Source organism: Hydra vulgaris, chromosome 12, assembly GCF_038396675.1.
Source record: "Hydra vulgaris chromosome 12, alternate assembly HydraT2T_AEP".
Taxonomy (NCBI): Eukaryota; Metazoa; Cnidaria; class Hydrozoa; order Anthoathecata; family Hydridae; genus Hydra; species Hydra vulgaris.
The window spans coordinates 18,316,109-18,322,500 of record NC_088931.1 but is presented as its reverse complement, the minus strand read 5'-3'; positions in this window follow the sequence as shown (position 1 = coordinate 18,322,500).

Here is a 6,392-nt window from a genome sequence, read left to right as displayed (position 1 = left end):
AACTTGTTAATCACAATGTCTAGCATTGAAAAAGCAGCCTGGCTCATCTTGAGAATGAATAGTAAGAAATGTCAACTGGAGTGCCAGACTGAGATCGTAGAAAACCACAGCAAACTCATCTGATTCCATCACTCAGAAAACCAGAGTACGAAGAGAGATTAAGAATTTTGGGTAATCAATCATTAGAAGATTGTAGAGTTTGAGGTGACCAAATTTAGTGTTTTTTTAAATAATAAATGGCTTCGATATTGTAACGTGTAATTAGTGCAACAAAAATTCGTTTTCTTTTCAAAAAAAAAAAAAAAAACACCTAATGCGTGGACGTAAATTCAAACTAGTATGAGAGTTAGTAAAAAATAATGAACGTCCTCTTTTTTTTTTAATCGTGTTATGAATGGATTGTGAATGGATGAAATTTCCGGACAACATCATCATTACCATTGCTGTAAATAGTTTTAAATCAACCCATTAAACACTGTTTTAGTGGATTTGCAGTGGACCTATATAGGCATTTTTTAGTGGTTCATTGGAGTTTTGCTCATTGGTTACTTAGTAGACCGTTAGTGCTAGCCGCTATAAATGGCAAGCCAATAATTTTTCGACATTTTAATAGTGGCTAGTCATCGACTAGCCACTTTTGGCGGCTGCCACTAATGGTCCACTAAGTAACCGATGAGCAAAGCTACAGTGGTCCGCTCAAAATGCCTATATAGGTCTACTGAAAACCCGCTAAACCCGCATGTTTGCAGGGAAGGTTGGACATGTTTTTAGAAATTGAAACTTTTGAAGCGGATTTTATTCTCAATTAAGTTTATTTAAATAAATTCTAAATTTTCATGTAGGCCGCCAAAACCAGAATTGATTACACAAGCTCTTGTTTGTTGCAGCATAAAAAATACTACCATTACGTTTGATTTAATTTGGCTTATGTTGTTTACATTCTGTACAGCGCGTACATCACATAAAACATAGACGTTATTAGTACGCAGGAAACGTTTAAATACTTTAATTTTATCGTTTGATTAAAATTAAGCATCGGCGTTACCGCACCAGGGGTAAAAAAATTTCGGTAAAACGCGTAATACCCATTTTTACCGCACTGCGGTAAATTGCGTAATATGCATTTTTACCGAATGCGGTAAAAATGCGTATTACGCATTTTTACGCTTTTTTTTATTACAGAAGACGGTAAAATTACGTAAAATGCGTAAAAACGGTAAAATTGCGTAAAAACGGTAAAAATCGGAAATTCCGGTAATTTGTGATAAAAGATAGTATAAGCGGTAATTGTTACGGTAAAATAGCGTATAAAATTACTTTGTTTTTATCAAGATAGATAGTTGTTAAATAATAAATTATCTCCTAAAATTAAACTAGCCTTCTATATAAACTTGATTAAAATCAAGAAAGACTAACAAAGTTCTTACCTCAGTGATCTGATTAGTATACCAAAACCACTACCAAATCAAACCATCTTGAAGAAACTATGTCTCTTTGGAATTAAGTTACCAAGCGGTAAAGGACAAGAAGAAGAGGATAACATCTCTGGCTCTGGCAGAAAATTAGGATTTGCTGAGTGCAATAGGTCCAAAAAGTGATTAGCTGTCTCAAGGTAGCACCAATGGAGTTAAAGCTCACCTTAAGTATGTGTTTTACTCTCACTATAATTTAAACCACTGATCTCAAAATATAACTGGATAGCGTATTCTATTGTTTTTTGGAAAAAAAATGGAAGCCAAAATTGGCCTCCCAAGATGGCGGCGATCAAACTTTTAGCAGGGAACGATGTACATCTTATAAGACTTTACAGTAATATGAAAGAAATAATTAAAGAGAGTTTTGAAATAAAAACAAGACAATGAAATTTAACTTTTAAAAAGTTTAAAGAAATGTTTAAAAAAATTAGACCTATAAACTAGATATTTGTTAAGTGCAATTTACGATTAAAATAATATTTATGTATAATTTATGTACCTTTTAGTTCTTAGTTACCCAATGCAGTGTGCTAGAAGGTTGATAACACAACTGCATGGTAAGCGGCAGTGGTGTCTACCTACAATTTTGACAAATTTTATACTTTCAATAACACAACATGCAGTTGTGTTATTAACCTTCTGACACAAGCATTGGGTAGTTAAGAACTAAAAGGTACATAAATTATACAGCATATACTAATTATTTTAAATTTGAGATTTCTGCACAAGCAAACAAATACTTTTTTCACTACTATTAAACAAACTAAAATTAAAACTCGTACTTAGTTTTACTGAGAGTTTGTTTTTTACTTTATTATTTTTATTCTAGAAAACAAAAAACAGAAAGTTAATATACAACAAGTTATTGTAAGAATATGTTTTGTTAAATAAAAAAATATTTATATTTGAAATTTATGTAAATATGTAATATTCCGTTATTTTTATGAAAAAAATCATAGGCTAAACAAAAAAATATATTTTTATTTGAAACTTATCAATATTTGAGCTTAAGATATAAAACTTGATTATCATCAGTTTTTTAATTTTCATATAGCCGTTCCTTATATTCGCCGCCATCAAAAAATTTTCTTGTGGTTCATATATTTATTTTTTATGAACTATCTACTACTGAAACGAATGTTTTCAGTAGGAGGTAGAACGGTTACTGATTTTAGGCATAATGTAAAACCAGAAAACACTAGCATGTTAATTTTTGTGAGTCAAAATAACCCAAGGGTTCCTTCTAACCTCAGCGATTGGGAAAAACTTGCGAAAAAGAGCCATATGATTTACCACATGTCACTACAAACTAAGAAGACTCGCCAACAGGGAAAATCATATAGTCAAACTGAAATTAAAAAAAGAGGTGCACCTGAAAAGACTTCTCCAACTCAATCAGATACTCAAACTGGTCCTGAACCTAAAGGGCAACAACAGCTACAGTTAGATACTAAAGAGAGTCAAAGGGCTCAACAAGAAGGGTATGAAGGGACTCAAGGTGGAGACCAAAGTCAAAATGTCTCTTTGTTTATTCCAATGACACTCCAGCAAAAACAAAGTAGAAGCAAAAAAGCAAAATTAAGTAATATAATGAAGTCGAATTGGAAAGGGAATGAGAAAAAAGTACAAAGCATCTGAGTTTGAAAATATTTTATTAGAGACAGATGATGAAATATGTGATGATTAATTTTTTATTAATGACTTGTTTGTTTAAATTGTAAATGTAAAATTTACTATTAGAAAATACAATAAGCAGTTTAAAAAATCTTTGTTTAGTTTTTCGGTAACCAGCAAAAAAAGCAGAAAATTGTGATAAAAAGCGGTAAAAAGTGATAAAAGCGGTAAAAAGTGATAAAATGCGGTAAATTTGCGTATTACGCATTTTTACGCAAAATTACCGCGGTAATTACGCATTTTACGTAAATTTACGCATTTTACGCAAATTAACGGATTTTTACGCATTTTCACCGACGGTGTGGTAACGCCGATGCTTAATTAAAATATCAGCGTAGTGCAATGAATGATACATCGTTCTAATTTTGAGGCACTGACAAGTTGCGAATTGGAATCCTCTTAATGGAAATCTTTTAGTCATAATTTTAATGTTTTATTTTAAAGAAACTTAACGGTTTTTTTAACTATAATTGTTGTTTATTTATAGTTATGTTTGCTATTTATTTTGATTTTTCAAAGTTTCATAAAATCAGTGCATCAATGCGTACATATATTGGCTGATTTAGCCGTTATTGCAGTGGAGTGTAAATACATCGGCTGACCTATATAGGAATAGACCCAATAAAGTGTACATACGTCTAATAACTTAATTATGGATAGGCGCAATTGAGTGTACATACATAGACTATGGGTTTAGGTTTAGATAGGCATTCTTTTAAATAAAAGAAAAGTATTTCAATATTTCTTTAAATAGGATTTACAAATTAATTTAGTTTAATTTTAAAAAAACTATTAAATTAAGCTCACTAAATTTTCAGCTGAAATAGTCAAAATAATTAATCATAAATTATATTTAAATACGAGCATATAAATAAGAAAAAATAAGTTGTACCCGAGTGCAAGTAATACCTACCTTTTAAAGTATTACGCGCGAACGATAAGAAACAAGTTTATACATCGTGCGCTTTTTTTAAAATCAAGGAATGAATATAAGTCAAGCTTTTTATTGCAACTAAATAAAAATTTCAACATACCTTTTGACTTTTGATTTGAGGCAACTTTCATTAATTCAATAATTTCCACATAATTTTAATTTTTATTCCAATTTAAAATTTTTTTCCGTCGAATTGCCTCTCTGTCACCGTGGACTTCCTTAAAATGGTCGCAATAACCGTAGGTAAGGGCGGTACATCCTGTCCTTGATCCTCTTCTCTTCGTTTTATACGTAGATAATTTGCCGTACACTAGAAAACATCAAATTCTTTTCTATATTTTTTCAAGTGGTCTTGTTTGTGACGTTTAAAGATCAAGTAATAGGTTTAAATTACCATACAATAATGCAAAATTTATTTAAAATATAAAATCTCCATAATAAAAACATCTTTTATAGAATCGTCTGAATCAATCGCAACGTGACTTTCAAATTATTTGTATTAACTTTTATAAAATAATTTAGGTGATTATTAATTATTTTTATAAGATTAGTTGATATTATCTAAAAATAATAACTATTATTATCTTTAATAAGTACTTACTATTTAATGATTAAATATTATTTACTAATTACTAAGTTTTGTAACGCTTTACCGTTTTTTTAAAGTAATTAAAAGCTGTTTATTATGCTTTGATTTCCGAAATACCAAATATTTCCACACAATGAGATTTTGGTTTTAAAAATCAAAATGTAATTCTAGATATTTGGAATTCGGATTGCAATTCTGAATTCCAATTATCTAGGACTCGAGATAATTGGAATTCATATTTGTAATCCTTTAAATTTTATATCTCTATTTATAGCGTCATTCAAATTCATATTGCAATACGAAATCAGGATTTCGTATTGCAATTAGGTCTGAAGTGCAAAATTAATGAAGGCTTCTCATTAACTCATATTTTCTCACTTGGAGCAACTAAAGACAGTTGGAATGGTTAAAATCAGGTCAGGAACTTTCTTTAACAAATACATCTTCACTAGTACAATCTTTCAGTTTGTAAACAGATTGTCCTGCACTGCTATCAAATCCAACCTTGCTTCATTATTACTATAGGAACTATCCTGATGTATTGCTCTTTTTTTTTTTAACTGAGTATTACCTTCAAGACTTATGCTTCTTTTAATCCTATCCTTTTAAGATGCATTATGGCAACGATCAACTGCTCATCTTTGAACCTGTGGCTGCAAAGTTTCTTCAATGGTCATTTTAAAATTAATGGCATTTTAGAGGACCTTTTTCATTTTATGAAAGTTATAATAAGTCAAGGATATGTTGTAATAAGTCAAGGATATGTTGTAATAAGTCAAGGATATGTTGTAATAAGTCAAGGATATGTTGTAATAAGTCAAGGATATGTTGTAATAAGTCAAGGATATGTTGTAATAAGTCAAGGATATGTTGTAATAAGTCAAGGATATGTTGTAATAAGTCAAGGATATGTTGTAATAAGTCAAGGATATGTTGTAATAAGTCAAGGATATGTTGTAATAAGTCAAGGATATGTTGTAATAAGTCAAGGATATGTTATAATAAGTCAAGGATATGTTGTAATTATCATTTAATTTCAAAAAACATGACTTATTTACACTGATTAGCTCTTAAAGAAAGCACACGATATACAGCGGTGGCCAAAAATTAAAGACCACTCATTTTTTTTTCAAAATTTATTTTTAACCTTAGTATAATTTTATTTTGGAAAAAGGTATCAAAAAAAGAAAAGCATTTTTAGAAAGAACTTTTATTGTATTTTATATTTATTATAAAAGAATTTATAATTTTTTTACAAAATAATGTTAAAAAATTAAAAAACTGACTAGTAAAAAATATAAATGGGAAAAAAAATTGGACAAAATTTTAAGACCAGTTTCAAAAATATTTCAAAAAGCAATAAAAAATAATTTAGAAACGAGTTGTTCCTCCATTTGTTTTCAAGCACTCTTGTACTCGTTCTGGCATTGAATTCATTAAAGTTTTGATTACATTATCAGGCACATTTTTCAAATGATGAGAAATGGATTCAAGTCTGGACTATTGGCAGGCCATAGAAGCACTTGAATTTTATTAGAATTGAACCAATCGCTAACAACATGCGCTTTATGACACGGCGCATTATCTTGCTGGAAAATAAATCCATCTTGCAACTGCCATAAATCAATGCTTGGAATGAGTGAGTTTTTCAAAATTTTGATGTACCTTTCTTTGTTGAGTCTACCATCGAATAAATGAAAAACGCCAACTCCACAGGCAC